Below are 21783 nucleotides of genomic sequence, written 5' to 3' on the forward strand. Positions count from 1 at the left end.
ATTCCAAAATGCATGTGCGGTCGAACCGCCATTTTTTGTCTAAATTGCTGGTCGTATTTAAACCAGCATTGACCCCCATAAACTTTATAAGCCCCCCAAATTAAATCCAAATAAGAAAACAAAGACGGGGCCCGCTCTGGAAACCTCGTCGACAAAATACTAGCGTAAGTTGCAAATCCTTGCAACCAATTACCGAAGGTACGGGGGAGCTCCTTACCTTTTCCAATCTCCGTCGCCTCACCACGTCGCGGTCTATCAGCAGATTCCCTATCAAAAGGGACTAACGATATGAGGTCCACATACTCACCCTTCAATATTTTCTCCTTCACCTCCAGCGACACATGCATCCCCAGGGGGGCTATGTCACACACCGGCCCCCCTGCAGTACCCTCCATAGAACCCAACGGAGGGGGCCCCGTGGGAAGTGAAGCGTCCTGCGCAGTTAAGCCAACCTGCCCTAAGCGATCTAATACTAAGCGCAGCAATTTTATGACTTCCCCAGTATTCCCTTGTTCCAGCCCAGAGACCCCCTCTGCCCCTAACCAAGCGCGTGCGCACTCCAACTCACGGTTCTGGAGCAGGGGTCTCTCCATCAGCTCCACATCCGATCCATCCGTCAATACAGGTCCTGTGGCCAGCCTGCCAGCCTGCCCTCCAGGGGGCTGGCGGCTCACCCCCATGGTAGCTCCAGATCTTCTGGGGTGGGTGTGTGGAGGGGAATCCTGCGTCCCTCCCTCCTCTGTGGCTGCAGAAGCACGTTCAGGTCTCCTGGGGTGATGAAGAAGAGGGGAATCCTGCGTCCCTCTCCTCTCCCTGGTGGTCCCAAGATGCCCTGGCGAGTTCCTCCGCCGGCCTGCCTGCACCCGCTGGCCATCTCCACTTTCGGGGGGCCAGCGGTGCTCCGTTCCGGAATCCCCGGATCCATCTTCACCCGGACTTCCGGGTTCGGCAGTGGCCTGTGACGTCTGCGCTCCTTGACCCGCAGACGTCACGTACGCGCCACCAGCGTTCCGGCGTGCGGCGCCCCGCCTCTTCCGGCGTGAAGCCGCACGCCCTGACGTCACATCCGCTGCAGCCGGAAGAGAAGGGTGAGGACTGCGCAACCTCACCTCTCCCACAGCGCCATCTTGGGATCCGCCATCTTGATGGCCAGGCCCCGACCGGGCCATCCGACGCGTGGAACACCTCTCCCCGCTCCTTCTTCTTCCGGAAACCGGATTCCTCCGCAGGGGGCCAGCCTCACTCGGCCCTGGACTGGTAGTAGTTGGTGGCACAGCCCTGGCTCTCCTCACCGGACTGGGAGACAATCTGGATGGCGGCCTGGAACGGCGGGTACGACGTCCTCTGGTGGGCCCCGACCCCTCTTGAGACTCCTGGGTGTTTTGGACGCTGTGAAGCAGTGCAGCATAGGACTCTGCGCCGTGTGTCCTCTGAAAGGCCTGCAAAATCGTGAGTAGAGCCTCTCTGGGCATGTCAGGGACATGAGCCATGATGTTAAGTTATTAACTGCAGTGGCAAAATTCTGGAACAGCAGTTTTAAAACACTAACAGCAGTTTTTCTTTTTTAAGGTGACCAGAAACAGCACTGCTAGGTTCCCTCAGCGTGCTCTCCAGTGGTCTGGTAAGTATTTCCCAGTGACCCCGGTCCAAGTTCATCCCAAACATTGTATCAATTTTTGTCACCATGGCAACCTCTCCGGGCAGCAGTCATGCTCCCCCTCCTTATCCACTCCGGGGGTTGGCCTATATTCTAATTCTGGATTTCACAACCCCCCTCAGGAGCCATACAGCTATAGTTTCTAACATGTTATTGCTTCTACATAATGTGTAATTTTTGTATTTTTGGGGAGAGCATCATTGTGTGCCAATGGAATTCAGGATACACTGGAAAAGGAGAAGAAACAAAAAGGCTCTCAGAGTGTGAGTGTGTGCGTGAGTGCAGTGGGATGGAGGGAAAAATATACTGGGCCTGGCCTGTTAAATAGGCCCTACCTCTTCCTCCACCTCTGGACTAAGCTAAAGCTGAGCTAAGGGGTCCTCTATCTCAATGATTGGTGGCCTAGATACAGGGATATGCAACCACCATCACTCCAGATGTTGTGGACTACATCTCTCATGATGCTTTGCCAGCATTATGGTGGTAAGAGCATTATGGGAGATGTAGTCCACAAAATCTGGAGTTCCAGAGGTCACCTACTGATGGACGCTTACTGTCCTGGTTCTAACACTTATAAGGCCAGATGATACCGAATCCTTATGTCCCTATTAACTGCAGATGCTGCTCCCTTCCTCCTCTACTTCAGATAGACAGGGTTATTCACTAAAAACATAAAATTCTAAATTAATTCAAAGTAGCTAAAGTGAAGGCATAGCTGACTCAGAGAATATTTCCATTTTGGTAATTTTGGTTTTAAATTTAGAAAATAACCCTGAGAAAAAAGGAAGCTTTCTGTCTGAGCTAAACCCAGCAGTGCAGAGCTCAGCTCATTGGCTGAGAGCAGCGCTAAGGTCAGGAGTGTCCGGCTCACCATAGTATTGGACGCAGGAAGTGCCACCTAGAGGACCCCAGGTAAGAAGTCAAACCATTCAGTTTGACTACTTCCAATGGGAGGATGTGACAGGGCACTCCTGAAACCATAACCACTGCAGTAGGCTGTAGTTGTTATGGTGCTTGAAGTGTTCATTTAAGGATCACATTTTAATGACACAATAAAATGATTTTAGTACATGAGGGGTTAACCGAGAATCAATATATCCTGCAGAGCTGCACAGTTTCTCAGAAGAATTTCATTTTCAGAAACTTCCTAATTTCAAGTAAGTCTCGCCTCCGAAATTTAAACAAACACATCTCACCCAGACAGTTCTCAAGTAAACAAGTTTTACCCCTTATGGCAAACCACATGCCATGATATATTAGGGTGTATCTGGCTATACATCATAGGAAAGGTCATCCCTAAATATCATCAGTGCCAGTTAAAATCCTCACTTGCCCTTTGCACATATACAGCACCCAAACAAATTTAAGAAACCCAATGCCATGCGGGTGAGCACATTACTCTGGGCGAATGTTCAATCTACGTCTGCTTCTCCACATTGTGAATCAAAAGAAAGAATTCCAGAAACACTGGGTGAATCCGTTACCTGAATATAACCAAGCAGTCTCTTTGGCTGTGGACACGCCACACTTCAAACTATATATTGTAACCATAATCACCTAAATTGCAAACATAAATCACCTCCTACCCCCCCATAAACAACATTATTCATTGGGCATCTGCACCCAAATCAAACATGTTAATCTGAACAAAAAAACTAAAGTGATTTCTAGTTATTTCAGCTGCACCCAAAAGGAAATGATTATTATATGTCGCAATTTGCAGTTAGTTTCAAGTCCTCGATCACCAAAAAACAGATACAAAAAAACCCCAAAACTGGAGTGTTTGATCCTTACATGCACCAATACAGTTTGAATTAAAATTAAAGGATCTAGAGCAATAGAATTCAGATTTTTTTATACTTAATTACGTTTATTTTTGAGAATCACTAACCTGTGTTTTCTGGGTTAAGTCTGTTAACACGATGTAAGTTCCTCTAAAATGATTCAAGTGGCTCATTTCCTGTAAAAGTTGCAAATGAATGCAAACTTCCTTCTCTTTGCACCTTATTTTTTCTACTTGACTGATCGTAGTGAAGTACAGACGAAATAATCTAACCTCACAAATGGTAATGGCCCCTCTAATTAGCCAAATGGATGATCTCAGGTGTTCTAACTGCATATGCTACAATGGACAGAGGCAGCTAATCTCACTGTTGCTTAGTTTATGTATATATCAAAACATCTGAGAGGAGGACAATATTCAATATGAACAAAGAATTGGGAGGTTAAGAATAACACCCCAATAGTGAAAAAAACACGCCCCCCCAAAAAATCAAAAATACATATTGTAAATAATTAAAATGATTCCAGAACTAAATGCCGCCTTCAGAAATAAATATCCTCAATATTCCTACAAATATGATTCTATACAAAGTACAAGAAAGCATACAGTGCAAGTGAATAAAAAAATAAAGACTTTATTGTAAATTACCATACGAGACTGATCTGTATGTATAAAGGCTAAAAACATTAAAAACAAATAAAAATAAAAAAATGGGTGGATTTCTACATTCATACAACCCCTTTGTGTATTTTTGTACATATTGACTATTTGTTTCATTTTTAGTTTAAAATAACAGAAGATACCAATAAGTGGCAAATACACAAAGGGGTTGTATGAATGTAGAAATCCACCCATTTTTTTATTTTTATTTGTTTTTAATGTTTTTAGCCTTTATACATACAGATCAGTCTGTTATGGTAATTTACAATAAAGTCTTTATTTTTTTATTCACTCTAGACTCTTGCGCTTTCTTGTACTTTGTATAGAATAATATTCAATATGATGTGTTGATTTTGAAGAGTTCCAAAATATAAGTCATATTATCATTGCTAGAGTCTGCTGGAGGCTAATCCACCTTTAGAACACTCAGCCTGTTGTTGCTGTTTAACCCCTTAAAGGGACACTCCAGGCACCCAGACCACTTCTGCTCATTGGAGTGGTCTGGGTGCCAACTCCCACTACCCTTAACCCTGCAAGTGTAATTATTGCAGTTTTTTTTAAACTGCAATAATTACCTTGCAGGGTTAAGTCCTCCCCTAGTGGCTGTCTATTAGACAGCCACTAGAGGGAACTTCCTGCTCTATAGCACAGGTTTTCTGTGCTAGGGCGTCGCTGGACGTCCTCACGCTGTGTGAGGACCTCCAGCGTCGCTCTATTCCCCATAGGGAAGCATTGAAATTCATTTTCAATGCTTTCCTATGGGGTGCGCTAATGCGCATTAGGTCTCTTCGGCCGGCCGGATCAGTCTCGCTCACCGGCCGACGTAAGCAGAAGGAGGAGCGGCGGGGGAGGAGGAAGCAGCGACGTGTGACATGTCGCTGCCTCTGGTAAGTCACTGAAGGGGTTTTCACCCCTTCAGCAACTGGGGATTGGGGGGTGGGAGGGAGAGGGACCCTCCAGTGCCAGGAAAACAGATTGTTTTCCTGGCACTGGAGTTTTCCTTTAACCCCTTAAGGACCAAACTTCTGGATTAAAAGGGAATTATGACATGTCACACACGTCATGTGTCCTTAAGGGGTTAAGGACACATGATGTGTGTGACATGTCATGATTCCATTTGATTCCAGAAGTTTGGTCCTTAAGGGGTTAAAGTTGGATGGGCTAAATCAGGGATTCCCAACCCAGTCCTCAAGTACCCCCTACCAGTCCAGGATTGATGGATTACCCTGTTGTGTCTAAAACATTTTTTTCTTTCTAAAAACATTTTAGATACAACTGAGTAATTCCTAAATCCTGGACTGTTAGGGGGTACTTGAGGAATGGGTTGGAAACCACTGTGCTAATGCATACATTTACTTCTGTATTACCTGAACCGCAGCAGATGTGCAAGGCTTTAGGTACTGGGAGATTTTTATATTTTGTCAAATCACCTAAAAATGGCATGACACAAAATAGGGTGACGCAGCACAAACATTAGTTGCCCGAAAAGCAAATAGCAGTGGCCATGGTGCTTAGAGCGTCCCTTTAACACACTAGAGACAGAAAGTCAAAGCTGGAATGCAATAAATTCTAATGATGGAAGCAATGCAGTTTTTCTGGTCAATCTGGTCCATTTGCACACAAATTCAGGAATTACAATCCCCTCCTAATTAGCTCATAAGAAGGAGATGGGGGACCAAGTATTTATTTGACAAAGGATCCAAAATGTCCAAATACAATGCTTAAAGGAAAACTCCAGTGCCAGGAAAACAATCCGTTTTCCTGGCACTGGAGGGCCCCTCTCCCTCCCACCCCCCAATTCCCAGTTGCTGAAGGGGTGAAAACCCCTTCAGTCACTTACCTGAGGCAGCGACGATGTCCCTCGTCGCTGTCTCCTCCTCCGCACCGCTCCTCCTACTGACTCCGTCGGCCGGTGGGCAAGACCGATTCCGCCCACCGGTCAAGGAGACCTAATGCGCATTAGCGCTCCCCATAGGAAAGCATTGAAAAAGATGAGGAAATTAGATAATCTGTGCTATGTGTCAGGAAGTGACCTCTAGTGGCTGTCTTGTAGACAGCCACTAGGAGTGGAGTTAACCCTGCAAGGTAATTATTGCAGTTTATAAAAAACTGCAATAATTACACTTGCAGGGTTAAGAGTAGTGGGAGTTGGCACCCAGACCACTCCAATGAGCAGAAGTGGTCTGGGTGCCTGGAGTGACCCTTTAAAGGAACACTATAGGGCCAGGAACATAATCATGTATTCCTGACACTAAAGTGTTAAAAACATAATCTAGTCCCCCTTTACCACCAAAATAGAGTAAAATCTTCCAAAATTATTCCAGTCTACTGCTGCTGGCTCTGCCCCTGATCAGCCTGCTTGGCTGACATCCTCAGAAGTGTTGAACAAAAGCCAATCACAATGCTTCCCCATAGGATCGACTGAGACTGTCAAGGAAGCAGAACAGAGGCAGAGCCAGCACAAGTCAAACACAGCCCTGGCCAATCAGCATAATCCCCTTATAGAGATTAATTAAATCAATGCACCTCTATGAGGAAAGTTCAGTGTCTCCAGGCAGAGGGTGGAGACACTGAATGGCAGCAATGCCCCAGGAGGCACCTCTAGTAGCCATCAGAGGAGTAGCCAGTGGAGGTATTCCTAGGCTGTAATGCAAACACGATTTTCTCTGAAAAGACAGTGTTTACTGCAAAAAGCCTGAAGGGACTGATTATACTCACCAGAAGAAATACAGTAAGCTGTAGTTGTTCTGGTGACTATAGTGTCCCTTTAAGAGACACTCATTGATAAAAGGAAAAAAAGTCTCTATAGCTTGTCAGATGGGCAGTCTCCTATCAAATAAAACTGGGGTCGCTCAATTGTACTGTACCTATATACATTGCCAGATACTTTCTGTACGAGAGATTCAACAACCCATTTTGACAGTATTAAAACTTCCATAGTGTCATCAGGAAGCTACTGATGACACACCGCTAGAGATTGCGATGAAGAGATCCAAGCATGGATTACAGATTTGGGCGTTGGAAAACTCATGTACCAACCAAAAAATTGGCAAGATTGCTCAAAATGTGGACCTGTAAGCCTGGTGTGAATGCACGCTGTATTTTAAAGATTCCAGAAGCAGGACACCAAGGAACAAAGCAGGGATGGTGGGACAGGTCACCAAATTTGGGACTTCCCACCGAATCTGGAACAGTTCAGAATAAAAAAAAAAAAATCAGTAAAAGAAAACCACAAAGCACAAAAAAAAGTTGTCAACTGAAAAAAGTAGCTTCTGTATAGAATATAGGAAGGTTAAATATTTTAGGTACGCTTTGCATGCTATACATTTTTCTCATACATAAGTACGTTGCATTGTAAGTAATCAAAACATGAAAGGCTGCCATATGTGCACTGTGACGTCCAATACATAATTAGCATGGACCCAACTCAGAAGTAAGGTCATCTTTCAAACTACAGAAGCCTGTCACTTTAATAACCAGGAATAATTCAGCCCATCCTGAGACAAGTAGAGATAACACACATCCCTGCACTGAGTTAAAGGGACACTCCAGGCACCAAAACAACTTCATCTAAATGAAATTGTTATGGTGCTAGGAAGCCCTCTTACTTCAAGGGGTTAAACCATTCTCGAAGGGCTTAACCCCTAAGTTGCCTCCAGCAGCAATGCATGCTTCCCTGAGCTGTCATCCAGCTTCGGAAATGTAATTTTCAGGAAGCGCAGAGAGCCGCTGGGCAGGGGCGCTGCTGATTGGCTGAGAGCGGTCAGCTGATTATCTCAGCCAATCAGTGACTACCCATTCACAATACTGGCTTGGAAAGAAACTTAACTTTTTCAAACCAGTTTTGTGAATGGGGAGTCACTAATTGGCTGAGAGTGTCAGAAGCTAGATGCCGCCTGGGGGGGAGTGGACATCGCCACTTGAGGCAACACAGGGAGGTAAGAGCACCTCCGGGGGCCCCTTGGCACCATAACGACATAATTGAGATAAAGCTGCTTTGGTGCCTGGAGTGGTTAGCTGTAGTACCATTTCAAACTTCTTCATATCTGGAGTGATTGTGATTTGCTCCTGGTGTACCCCAAGTAAGAAGTCAAACTGTTCTAAAGTGGTTTCACTACTTACATTGTGCCTGCTCGCTGTAATGGTTAAGGTGCTCGGAGTAATCAATTAAATAATGCCCAGTTTGTATTAAGGAACCAGGGGGCTGCACTCACCTGAACATGCATAAGTGGGGTGCTTCTGGGGCCAATTTATACAATACATAAGATCCAGCACACTCATTCATCCACTAAACAGCAACTTCAAAACTCACAGATTATATAACTTTTTTTAAAAAAAACACCTAATCTAGGCAAAAATAATGGGGGTTTAGTTGCAGTATATGATCATTGTGACAAACTCCCCCTTTTCTGTGAGTTTGCCACGAGTTTTTGGAGGGGCCTGTTTGCCAGCCTCCTGCCCTGTGACTATGGCCCTGTGGTGAACGTTGGGCTAAAGACACGGTTCGTGCCTTTTTTCCCTGCTATGGTGCATTATATGGGGCTTACCGAAGGGGTTAGGCTTACGGTGTTCGTTTACCGAACAAACTGTCGAACAGCTGGGACCACCCGCAAGTGGAGTATGCAGCCTGTTAATCTCCCAGAAGCTGTGGTAATCGCAGCTTAATTGACGAATGGCTGGGTGGTCGCCGTTCGTATAGTCAAACGCGTGGCGGCGGCCATTTTGTTTAATCGAACGCGGTCAGCAGTGTTTTGCCGTCGAGTTCATGGAACTGAAATCGGACACTCAACGGCACGAACACCACTGGGACTTCCACCTCAATCTATGTTCGGCTAAATATGCACGAACAGAGCTCCGTTGTTCATATATATATTTATTTATTTTGCACCATGCTCTTTAAACACTAGAGATTGTTGTGCATGAACATCTCAGAGATCAACATTTTATGCAATAATCAAACGACCACATCTGGTCCCTGCAAATACTCTACATTCAAATTCACTTCGATCACATTTCTTCCTCTTTATGTTGTTTGGTTTGAACAAAACTGAAACTCTTGACCTCGTCTGGTTGCATCTATGCACTGAGCTACTGCCACGTGATTGGCTGATTACGGTAGATCTTTTCTAAAGTGTCTCCTGAGTACATTTCCCTGGGTATATGAAAAGTAGAAAAGGTTATGAGTGTAGTTGAGTGGGAGGGTTTTTCTAAATCTGTCAGCTAAGGCCCCATTTTTACATTTTTAGATAATGTTTTTTTTAAATGATTTGATATTTTCGCAAGAACTTTTAGAATTATTTTATTTTTTTAAACTAATTAATATTGTAATATTTTGATATACTGATATACTTTTAATATATGATATTTTTTGTGATATTGTATTTTCTAAAATAATTTGAAAAGTTTATCCATAAATATTAAATCATTTCAAAATCTTATCCAAATATTAAATGTGGATTTAAGCCTAAAAACCTGCCATTTTTAATTCAATATCCTTATAATCTTTACTGAACAAATAACCCAGTCCAGGTTTCTGGATCTTAGTTCAGAATATGACACCGCTGTGTATGTTACGAACCTAAGTCTGATTTCTCATCAATGCTCTTTCGCAAACTAATGTACTCAGTATTTAACACAGTGATTGGTTGATATGTGCTTATGTTCTTAGAACACATGCTGTGCGTAGGGTGAAGAAGACACATTCAAAAACAGACATTGAGCAACTCATTTTTAGACTACACGAGTCAGTGAACAAAAACTATTGCAACATCCAAATAACATGCTGTAATTTAGGAGAATGTAGGGGAAAATCTTAAGTAGGACGTTAACGCTAAGTCTAATTTGTAAATTTTTATAGTATGATCCTTGTTTAAACTGTTCCTTGTTTTTAGACTACATTGATAGATAAGACATGTCTAATGAAACAAGAAAAGTATCAATAGTGCAGAGCACTTGTAAGTTAAAATCAAATTACACATTTATTCTGCGTAATTTAAAAAACTCCAAAACACAAAAGTGGCAAAAAGTTAACATTGTTATTGTTTTATGTATGTTTTTATGTTGTGACACCACCGAACAAATACTGAAGCCCCAGAGGAAGTCACTGGAGGAACTGTGACAAAACATATTGAGTGTAGCTCTTTGGGAGTGTTGACATTTGATAGTTCTGCGTTTTGGAGTTTTTAAGTTACATAGAATAAATATGTAATTTGATTTTCAAATACAAGCATTCTGCACTATTGGTACTTTTTTTTTTTTTAGACATTTCTTATTTGTCAAAGGTGGATCCAATCAAGCTGGCAGTGTGAAGACACCTATCATTATTATTCAAGGCATTTTTCTTGAATACGTTTGTGAATGTGACATATTTTCCTACATTGGTACCTATATGTTTCTTTTTAGGATTGGCTATATCCTCACATAAATTTTATCTATTTTAGCTGTGAAATCGTCGCCTGTTCTCCCTCTCTCAGAGTGGTAGTCATCTATCGACCTACTGGACCAACCTCTCAGTTTCTTGACAAATATGCCACCTGACTACTTCATTTTCTCTCTCCACGTGCACCATGGCTAATACTTGGGGACTTCAACATCTCCATTATTAAACCATGCTTCTTTTAAACATCTTTCACCCACATCCTTCTTTGGTCTCTCACAATCCACCATATTCTCTATTCACCATGACAGACACTCTATTGACCTGGTATTTTCATACCTCTGCTCTATATATGATTTTGTCTGTCAACCTTTTCCCATTTTCCCACCTGCTTTACTCTCTCGTCTGCACTATACACTCTAGCTTCCTGTCCCGGCACTCGAAGCAAAGGCGCTATTTGCAAAAATGTTCATGCACTGATGAGCGTGTCTGGAGTCTTGCTCTGAAACGGATATCATCCACTATAAATTCATTCTCCATTCATACAATTCTGCCCGTCATTTACCCAACCAATCATACTTCTCTTCTCTTATATGTATTCTTTTGTCCAACCCTAAATGGCTTTTCTCTACTTTTTAATCTTTCGTCTACCAACATGATCACCATTGTCTGATGTTAGTGCTCAAGACCATGCACACTACATACTATCTTATGGCACATTATTGTCTACTTAACCATTGCCCCCCTTACCAAAACATTGACTTCACAAAGTGAGTCAACATTTTGCTTCCTCAGCTCTATCTCACTTTACATACCCTAGGTCTCAATATTCCATCACATCAAGAGGACCTTCTTACATACTTAACAATCAAGAACATTCTTACTTCTTATGACATAAAACACCCAATAGGTTAAGAACTGACCCCATATTGCTTTCTGTGTGCAGAATACCAAAAGAACCTTAAACCACTGTCTGTTACTGTTCTCTGTTAGACCAAAATACAAAAGAAAAACTTCCCCCCTATGACTAATTGGGAGAAAAACTGGGAAAATAAATCATCTCTCAGTCTGGAATAAAGCAATCTCCAATATGCAAGGTACCCCAAAATGCATGTCACCTTGGGAATAAAACAGAAAACCTATTCTCTGTTGGTATATGTTCCTCTCAGGCTTAGCTTATATTTACATCCAAATTTCACGATTTTGCCATGAGGAGCAATGGATACCTTCCAGAAATTAGCATGACCACTTCTCTGTTTTCCCTCTTATCCCTTTCTCCTTTGCTTCTTTCTCCATTTTTGTTTTCAACGTCTTTTATTCTCTTTTCTCCTCCTCACATACATGTATTCGATTGAACACCACAAATGTTTCTGCTTTGCTCACTACAAGTTTATTAAATGCTCCCATGTACATAGACATCTTTAGAGCTGTAAAACGAGAATGTCCTATCCGTGTCTCTTCTAATGTACGGATACGCTCTGCTGCTCATTTGTCTAGTTTTATGTTACGTGCATGTGAGTAAAGTATCTCATGATGTAGAACCATCAGATATTGGATATTGGAATGATTGATTAGTCATTAAATAGTGAATTGAGTGAACTGAAAACCAGTCAATTTGAAAAAGAACTGCTCGAACTATCTAAAGCCACAACTTGGCTATTGTAGTCTAATTTTTTCAATTCAGTTTTCCATTTGATACAACTTGCTATTTAATGAATAAACTTCATGTTTACAACGTGAATGTAGATGATAAAAACAATCAATAAATCCAATCTATATATTATGCCAACCTTTAATAACGTTGACCTTTGCCCTGTTTATGATATTATTACATGAGACTACATGTACAACAATGCAAACTAATTTATTTGTATTCTTTGTATTCCAATGCTTGGACCGTAAGCAGTGATTGTAACTACTCTTAACAAGCTAACACAGGTTGGCAACCGGGGGGCATACGCCTTCATGTAATAAATTACTCTAATTCAAAATTCATAAGTACCCTGCTTATATGTACTCATATGAGACCAGATTACTTTCCTGAGATTGCAGATTAAAGGAACATGAAAGAATAAGCAAGTCAATATTAAAAAAATATATATATATATATATTTACCTAGTTTTATCAGCCTGCAGAGTAAGACAACTGTCTCATTGTCTCAGAGTGAATCTCAGCTGTAAGTCACTGTCTCAGAGTAAGTCTCAACTGTCTAAAGCTTTTGAGTGAGCCTATTGTCTCAAAGTGATGCATGTCCTTTTAAAGGGTTACTCCAACCCACTACTAATAGGTCCTACAGCCCCGTCTAAAAAAGTGTAAAACTTCCCGGTAATCCAGCACCGGGCGAAGCTACCGGTACTTCTCATAGAGAAGTCTTTGATTGGACCATTTTGCTGGTTAAGAGAGCATGCTCTTAGGGAGAGGGAAGGGGAGGAAGGGGATTTTTAACTTTAAAGCCCCCCCCCCACTACTTTTTTAATGGAGGGAGTGACCACAGAGAAGGAGGGAAGAGACCTTCCTGCCCTCCTATGCCTGCAAGGGAGAAGATTGCTACGTCTTTTGCCGGTGTGCACTGCACACTGACGCCAGATGTAAAATGTGCACGGAATTCTCATTTGGCTGCCAAACTCATGTGTGCTGGGGTATGTTAATAGTGCCTCCAGGGTCCTTCTGGCACCATAACAAAATCATTTTGATGAAGTTGTTTTGGTGCCTGGAGTGTCACTTTAAAGTCCTCTTTCTCTGGGCTACCTATTTGAACTATTTTTCTTAATGTGAAAAAAAAAAAGAGAAAAGAACGTTATCCCCAAGTTTCAGTACTTTAACATATCAGGTAGCTAAATCAGATGAAAAACTTTTCTACTAAAGAGATATTATTCTATTCATATAAAAACTAAAACACAATACTGGCCCTTGCTTATAGAGATAACACTAAGCGTTTACGCTGCATCTGTTTGTGTATGGAATGAAAATTCCACAGAAATATAAAAGTATCCAATATGAGACAAAAATATGTGGTGCAACACATCTACTGTATTATAGTCTACTTTAGTGCATTTCACAGGCTGTTCCTCCTCAATGTATTAGTATTTCTTTCCTATCCCAAGTTTTGAAAACTTTGTGCTCAAAGATTCATTTGTTCCAGAGATGACTCACAGCAGAAAATAGTTTGTTCTGCATAAGGCCATAAATAAAACAGTTCACTCGTTTTATTGTTCAAAACTGCTATTGCTTATCAAAGAGATTCACAGGCCCCCCGAGACCATGATATCACAGTTTAAGATCCGCTTCATCATGCGTCTTGATTGTCCAGTTCAAGCATGGTTTAATTAAGAACCCAAACGTTATTTTGATGGGCACATCCAAAATATGATCCTGTGTGAATGCCAAAACATTAGCAGAAAAATAACGTAAAAAATAAATAAAAATAAAATAATTTAAGAATATCCATTTAATCTCTCTCTCTCTCTCTCTCTCTCTCTCTCTCTCTCTCTCTCTCTATATATATATATATATATACAGTTGCAAGAAAAAGTATGTGAACCCTTTGGAATGATATGGATTTCTGCACAAATTGGTCATAAAATAAGTCACAACAATAGACAATCAGTCTGCTTAAACTAATAACACACAAATAATGAAATGTTGCCATGTTTTTATTGAACACACCATGTAAACATTCACAGTGCAGGTGGAAAAAGTATGTGAACCCCTAGACTAATGACATCTCCAAGAGCTAATTGGAGTGAGATGTCAGCCAACTGGAGTCCAATCAATGAGATGAGATTGGAGGTGTTGGTTACAGCTGCCCTGCCCTATAAAAAACACACACCAGTTCTGGGTTTGCTTTTCACAAGAATCATTGCCTGATGTGAATGATGCCTCGCACAAAAGAGCTCTCAGAAGACCTACGATTAAGAATTGTTGACTTGCATAAAGCTGGAAAGGGTTATAAAAGTATCTCCAAAAACCTTGCCGTCCATCAGTCCACGGTAAGACAAATTGTCTATAAATGGAGAAAGTTCAGCACTGCTGCTACTCTCCCTAGGAGTGGCCGTCCTGTAAAGATGACTGCAAGAGCACAGCGCAGACTGCTCAATGAGGTGAAGAAGAATCCTAGAGTGTCAGCTAAAGACTTACAAAAGTCACTGGCAAATGCTAACATGCCTGTTAGCGAATCTATAATACGTAAAACACTAAACAAGAATGAATTTCATGGGAGGATTCCACAGAGGAAGCCACTGCTGTCCAAACAAAACATTGCTGCACGTTTACAGTTTGCACAAGTTTGCAAAATATTCTGTGGACAGATGAAACCAAAGTTGAGTTGTTTGGAAGAAACACACAACACTATGTGTGGCGAAAAAGAGGCACAGCACACCAACATCAAAACCTCATCCCAACTGTGAAGTATGGTGTTGGGGGCATCATGGTTTGGGGCTGCTTTGCTGCGTCAGGGCCTGGATGGATTGCTATCATCGAAGGAAAAATGAATTCCCAAGTATATCAAGACATTTTGCAGGAGAAAAGGCCATCTGTCTACCAGCTGAAGCTCAACAGAATATGGGTGTTGCAACAGGACAATGACCCAAAGCATAGAAGTAAATCAACAACAGAATGGCTTAAACAGAAGAAAATACGCCTTCTGAAGTGGCCCAGTCAGAGTCCTGACCTCAACCCGATTGAGATACTGTGGCATGACCTCAAGAAAGCGATTCACATCAGACATCCCAAGAATATTGCTGAACTGAAACAGTTCTGTAAAGAGGAATGGTCAAGAATTACTCCTGACCGTTGTGCACGTCTGATCTGCAACTACAGGAAACGTTTGGTTGAAGTTATTGCTGCCAAAGGAGGTTCAACCAGTTATTAAATCCAAGGGTTCACATACGTTTTCCACCTGCACTGTGAATGTTTACATGGTGTGTTCAATAAAAACATGGCAACATTTCATTTTTTGTGTGTTTTTAGTTTAAGCAGACTGTGATTGTCTATTGTTGTGACTTAGATGATGATCAGATCACATTTTATGACCAATTTGTGCAGAAATTCACATCATTCCAAAGGGTTCACATACTTTTTCTTGCAACTGTATATTAAATGGACACTTTAGTTACTGTAACTACAGCCAGTGGTGTATCTTGGTTTTGTGCTGCCCTAGGCAGGACAAAACTCAGGGGCCCCTCTCCCCCCCCTCCCCCCCGCGCCACCCCCACCCAACCCCCCCCCCCCGTCCCGCCTTCTAAATACACACACACATTCACTGACAGATCCGCATACACTAGCTAACAGACACACACAGTCAGACACACACACTCACTAGCAGACACACACACACACACTCACTAGCAGACACACACACACACTCACTAACAGACACACACACTCACTGTCAGACACACACACACTCTCTGTCAGACACACACACTCTCATATATATAATATATAATATAATATAATATATAATATAATATATAAAATATAATATAATAAATTTAACCTACCCCCCATGCCCTAGGCATTTGGGGGCGGCGTTTTTTGCCGCCCCCTGGAAAATGCTGCCCAAGGCAAATGCCTTGTTTGCCTTGCGGCTAAAACGCCCCTGACTACAGCTTAAGGTAGTTGTTCTGGTGAATATAGTTAGTCCCTGTAGCCTTTTTGCAGTAAACACTGACTTTTCAGCGAAAAGGCAGTGTTTACATTGGTCCCTAGAGACACCTCCAGTTGCCACTCCTCCGGTGGCTACTAGAGGTGCTTCTTGGGGCAGTGCTGCACGGTACGCAGCACTAACATTCAGCGTCTACACTCTCTGCATGGAGACACTGAACTTTCCCCATAGAAATGCATTGATTCACTGCATCTCTATTAGGAGAGGCTGATTGGCCAAGCCCCCAGCCCGCCTCCTTGACGATATCAGCCAATCCAATGCTTTTCCCAAGGTAAAGCATTGGATTAGCTGAGATCATCAATTCTGATGATGTTAATCAAAGAGGCAGTTCGGGGGCCGGACTAGCACAGTACATGGAAATAAGGTACGTTTTCTTATCTTTGTAGGGGGCAAGCCACCTAAATGGTGGTTTTAACACTATAGGGTCAGGAATACACGTTCGTGTTCCTGACCTTATAGAGTTCCTTTAACAATCTTAACTGCGAACATAAATTAGATTTATTCAATACACTGTTAATTGTGGTACTTTGACATGGAATTGTTATATGTAGAACAAAATAGGTGAACCTGAAAAGTTCTAATTCCCTGATTTGTGTAATTATTTTTCCAATGGGCAAAAGAGAGTAATTTTGTGGCACAGGTGCACTAGCCTCCCAATGGTAAAGCACTACTTTGGCCGAGAACATCGATCTTAGTCTTACCCAGAGAGACAGAGATTCACTGAGGAGACTGGCGCTTAGAGGGCAAACAGATAATCTACCCTTTTAAATCCTGCAGCTCTGGCCTGGCCATGTAAATGGTCACTAGGCCACTATAGAATTAGGAATATATATTTTTGTAACTTATGCTATAGTGTTCCTTTAAACTGTTGAACAATTTACATTAAAAATAATGTAATCTTATATTTTTAGCTTTTGAAATTCATGGCCAGGCCACCCCAAACAATCCAAAAATAGCATACTTTCTGATCTTGCCATCATTAGAACTATGATGTGCAGGGCAGGCGCCACCGTTAGGCGAACTAGGCATTCGCCTAGGGCACCGGCCTGCTGGCAGAGCTTCTCTTGAGCCGCACCCCTCTCCCCCCCAGCGCCCGGCCGATCCTCCAGGCACCTGAAAGTGGGGGCGCCCGGAGGAGTGGTTCTTTTTAGGAATGGCAGAGCAGGCACCTTACCTTGATAGCAGGTGCCTGCTCTGCTGAGAAATGCTGGAGGAGAGGGAGACAGGAGGCAGGCGGCTGTATTGTGGGTTGTGAGGCAGGCTGTTCTTGCAGCTTCTCACTTGTCCCTCGCGCACCCTCTGTGATGACGGGAGCTGGAATATGACGTAATTTCAGCCCCGGCATGCTAAACAGCGTGCTGGAGGAGTGAGAAGCTGTCCCACACTGGACCCCAGGGAGGTAGGGAGGCTGAATTGCCTCAAAAAAATAAAACTGTCTCAGTGAGTGTGTCTGTGTGTGTCTGTCAGTGAGTGAGTATGTGTGTGTCTGTCAGTGAGTGCATGTATGTGTGTCAGTGTGTGTGTTCGTCTGTCAGTGTGTGTGCTCCTCTGTGCTAGTCTTGCAAATTAATTTCACCAAATGCATTGAATACATCATTTACCACAGTGATAAATTATGTATTCAATGTACAATGTATGTATGAAGCAGTATGTGTGTATGGATGCATGGTCTTAGGCAGTATGTGTGTATGAATGTATGCATTAAGCAGTATGTGTGTATGAATGTATGCATTAAGCAGTATGTGTTTATGGATGCATGTATTAGGCAGTATGTGTATATGGATGTACGCATTAAGAAGTATGTGTATATGGATGTACGCATTAAGAAGTGTGTATATGGATGCATGTATTAGGCAGTATTTTTGTATGGATGTACGCATTAAGCAGTATGTGTGTAAGAATGTAGGTATTAAGCGGTATGTGTGTATGAATGCATGTATAAGGCAGTATGTGTATAAGGTTATAGGTATTAGGCAGTATGTGTGTATGGATGTAGGTATTAGGCAGTATGTGTGTATGGATGTAGGTATGAGGCAGTGTGTGTTTATGGATGCATGTATAAGGCAGTATGTGTGTATGGATGTAAGTATTAGACAGTATGTGTGTATGGATGTACGCATTATGCAGTATGTGTGTATGGATGTATGCATTATGCAGTATGTGTGTATTAGGCAAAAATAGCTGATCTAGAAGAATTCTCCAATTCGGCTACAGTCACAGTTCAGCTGTTTTTGCTTAAACTTTGCGATTTGGTTTTCAACTCACTGAAATTCAGAGTTTAGTGAATAACCCTCTGTGAGATTGTATTTGCTTTCATGAGGGGGCGGCAAAATGGATCTTTGCCTAGGGCGGCAGAAAAAACCTGGCACCGGCCCTGACGATTTGTGACCTAGACAACTTTAGCTTAAAGGGACACTCTAGTCACCAAAACAACTTTAGCTTAATCATGGAGTTTTGGTGTATAGATCATGTCCCTGCAGTCTCACTGCTCAATTATCTTCCATTGCGGATTTAAATATCTTTGTTTATGCAGCCCTAGTCGCACCTCTCTGCATGTAAGTGTGCAGCCTTCCTAAACTCTTCCTGTAAATTGACATGCAAAGTCTAAACTTTATTGCACAGTTTGTTTAATTTAGAATGTCTTATCTCCTGCACTGTTAATAGCTTGCTAGACCTTTCATGACCCTTCTGTGTGTGATTAAAGTTCAAATTACAGAGCAGAAGTTAAAAACTTCTAAAACAAGTTAACATCTGATTGAAAATGAAATAATTTATGCATGCAGGCTGTGTGAGCCACATCCAGGGGAGATGTGGCTAGGGCTGAATGGACAGAAATTAAAGTGACTTAACTCCTAAATGACAGAGAATTGAGCAATGACATTTTATACATATGGTCTATACACCAAAACGGCTTCAATAAAGGGACACTCTAAGCATCAGAACCATTCCAGCTTAAAGGGATACTCCAGTGCCAGGAAAACAAATCGTTTTCCTGGCACTGCAAGTCCCCTCTCCCTCCCACCCCCCATCCCATGTTGCTGAAGGGGTTAGAACCCCTTCAGTTACGTACCTGAGACCAGCGCCAATGTCCCTCGGCGCTCGTTTAGGGTCCGCCCATGCACGCGCATTAGACCTCTACATAGGAAAGCATTGAAAATGCTTTCAATGCTTTCCTATGGGGATTTTGGCGACGCTGGAGGTCCTCACATAGCGTGAGGACGTCCAGCGACGCTATAGCACAGAAAACCTGTGCTATAAACCAGGAAGTGCCCTCTAATGGCTGTCTAGTAGACAGCCACTAGAGGAGGAGTTAACCCTGCAATGTAAATATTGCAGTTTATGAAAAACTGCAATAATTACACTTGCAGGGTTAAGGGTAGAGGGAGTTGGCACCCAGACCACTTCAATGGGCAGAAGTGGTCTGGGTGCCTGGAGTGTCCCTTAATGTATTTAAATTTGTTATGTTTTAGAGGGGGCCCGGCCTTATTATTTAAATATAAACTCTATAAACTCTGTTACAAATACATGTTTCTTTTATAAGTAAAGTAAACTACCTCAGAATCCACCCTGCACCCAAATTTTATATGCATGTTGTGTATGGCTGCTTACTAACCATTGTGGGAAGTTGCTGCTACAACACTAGGAGACAGTGTAGCAGTAAGTAGTCTTCAATGGCTATTTTCGGCTCATCAAACCCAAAGGCACATCAAACAATTTATGATTCATTACTTTTCCTGTGTAACAGAAGTCTAACATCTGCCCTAGATTAGCTGGCTCTCCTTCCAAAAATAGATAAATGTGAGTGTTAATTAAACCATACAGACAACACACATTTAATGCGATGAATACAAACTTTGTGGCCGCAATAGGCTTTTCCCAGGGGCAATAGCAGGGAAACTCGCCCTACAGAGCCACTGTAAGTGCAAATGCTAAAACCACCAAGACACGTGGAATTGTTTTTAAAAAATATTCTAGATCATGGTAGGCAACCATCGGCACTCCAGATGTTTTGGTCTACATCTCCCCTGATGCTCTGCCAGCATTATGGCTGTTAAAGCACTATGGGAAATGTAGTCCAAGACATCTGGAGTGCCGAAGGTTGCCTTCCCCTGTTCTAAATGGTGTGACTCTTGGAGTCGATGTTGATCCCAAACCCTGGACATCTCTGCTCAATCGTACATACCCGTTCTAAGACGTCCCACCACCAGCTGACAAGCTTATCTTTCATATTTGCATAGCCACTACTAGACCAAAAACTGGAAACTCCCCCCCCCCCCAACTTTTTCTCAGGGGAGGGTTTGCATAGGCAGCAGACAAGAGAACTGCAGGTTTTGAAATCTGTTTGTAGATGTACTCCCAATGAAAACATGCACAATTAAATGCATGTGTGTTTTAATTTTGTGTATATCTACTAAACAGTGATTTTTAATTATTTTGTATTTGGGTAGTAGAGTGTCCCTTACTCCTACCTATAAAACCACTACAGCTGGTCATGATGGTAGAAATAACCTGGCACTGTTTCCCATTTTGCAATGGTTTGCCCTCTTACCTAGAGGCGCCGAGCCTCCTGTACTGACGGCTGAACCACATACTGATACTGCCACTCATTCATTGGATGAGAGCATCAATTGAGCGTTGTGCATAGAATATGCCCAGAATCAACATTGGCCAGCTTGGAACTCTTGTTCTGGGCAGACTAATGACACTGCCGGTGGTGGAGTTACTCCTCAGACGAGCAGCCCAAATACTATGTAAGTGCAGTGTTTCATACGCAACTCAGCACATACAGGCTTCTTGCACCATAACCACTTCAAAACACTGAAGTGGTCATGGTGCCTAAATCTTTATAAATAATTTCTCATATGTCAATGAAACTCCAAATAGTTGTCTTATCTACGTATATGGGGAAAGGCAAACTCTCTTTCTGATGGTAAAAACATATTCTCGATGGAAACCTACAGCATATGGTACAATGGAAACATATGGTATCTCACCACACGCGTAAGAGAACCTGTGACAGTTGCAGTGGTCATGTGGTCATGTTACAACAGATTTTAGCATTCCAGAGACTGATAAAGATTGTTATAGATGTTTCTAAAAACCTCTAAAGAGGTACTGTCACCGTCTAGGGACTTTGCAAAGACCTCCAACGGTGACATCGCTGCTGGGGGTCCGGTGACCAGGGCGGTGCAGGTAGAGGTGAGATTGACTTACCTGAATCTGTCCCTTGTGCGCAAGTCCATCTTCCTCCGATCCTCTTCAAAAGCGCCAGAAGCCGATGTCACTGCTGTTCTCGTGTGCATGCGCGAGAGTACAGCATTGAGGACTATGGAAGATCCCGCCAGACTGCAGGATAATCCATAGATAAAGCCAATTCCCTGTAGACGTCACTGGTGACGGCTGGGGGGTTTGACACTTCTAGTTGTCTAGAAGTGTTAGGAATAGGAAATATACAGAGACAAAGTAGTCCCTCTTGACTGGGTGTCAGTATTTCATAAAGAGGGGGGCGGTGACAGTGCCGCTTAAATTTAGAATTGTATGAGTTAACTGTATTTACTGTATGTGGGCATTAGCAGACATTCTTTTTGCATTCCGTTGCCATTTTTAGTAAGCAGTACTACTACTTATACCTTGAGGGCCC

At 42.5% G+C, this 21783-nt stretch overlaps 1 protein-coding gene across 3 annotated transcripts in view; it reads right to left on the reverse strand.

Moving 5' to 3' along the window:
- WIPF1 (WAS/WASL interacting protein family member 1) overlaps positions 1-21783 on the reverse strand; it is a 78559-nt gene that overhangs the window by 53485 nt on the left and 3291 nt on the right. Inside the window, exon 1 of one of the 3 annotated variants that reach the window (XM_063428651.1) lies at positions 3549-3586. The exons of the other annotated variants lie outside the window; for them this stretch is intronic. The gene's annotated coding sequence lies outside the window, so the exon portion shown is untranslated. Of the gene's footprint in view, positions 1-3548; positions 3587-21783 lie in introns of those variants that run through there. 3 annotated transcript variants of the gene reach the window in all.

The sequence above is a fragment of the Pelobates fuscus genome, chromosome 8 (genome assembly GCF_036172605.1).
Source record: "Pelobates fuscus isolate aPelFus1 chromosome 8, aPelFus1.pri, whole genome shotgun sequence".
Lineage (NCBI taxonomy): Eukaryota > Metazoa > Chordata > Amphibia > Anura > Pelobatidae > Pelobates > Pelobates fuscus.